Raw genomic sequence first — 559 nt, 5'->3', positions numbered from 1 at the left:
TAATAGATTCATCACCTCTATGCTGGTAGAAGGAAGCAAGGGATATATTCGGCAGTGTAATACCAATAACCAAAAAACATACCGTCCAACACACATACATCAGTATTGTCAAACTTTAAAATCACCAAAAAATGAAAAATCCATGCAACTACTAAAAGAGGTCTAATAAGAACTCATTATTCACTTCACTCAGGAAATCAAGATCATAAGAGATCACTACCAAGAGGGATGAAAAACCAGCATATAAAATATGTTTGAATGCCAACACCCTTAGTCCTTAACCGGCCAATGCGAGGATAGAGGAATCCTGCTCCAACTGAAGCCCTGGACGTACCCTCACAGGGATGGTTAAGGGAGACCTTTGGAGCTCCCTTTAGGCTTGGGTCAGATGTCAGGAGAGGTGGGCTTGGCCATGCAGATTGGAAGTCAATGAAGCCATGAAAAAATATGTTAATAAGAAATATGTTCCGTTGGACTTTAACACTCTAAAACCATTATTTTAGTATTTTGGTTCCTTGAAGCAACATACCACAACATACATATGGGGAGGGAAGCTACC

General features: G+C 40.1%; 1 protein-coding gene across 1 annotated transcript in view; it reads right to left on the bottom strand.

The window, feature by feature from the left end:
* The window catches only part of LOC119594301 (C-1-tetrahydrofolate synthase, cytoplasmic-like), a 3486-nt gene that overhangs the window by 645 nt on the left and 2282 nt on the right, over positions 1-559 (bottom strand). The gene's annotated exons all lie outside the window — the stretch shown is intronic.

The sequence above is a fragment of the Penaeus monodon genome, chromosome 33 (genome assembly GCF_015228065.2).
Source record: "Penaeus monodon isolate SGIC_2016 chromosome 33, NSTDA_Pmon_1, whole genome shotgun sequence".
Lineage (NCBI taxonomy): Eukaryota > Metazoa > Arthropoda > Malacostraca > Decapoda > Penaeidae > Penaeus > Penaeus monodon.
Note: the sequence above shows the minus strand (reverse complement) of the source record. Positions and strands in the feature narration are given on the sequence as shown.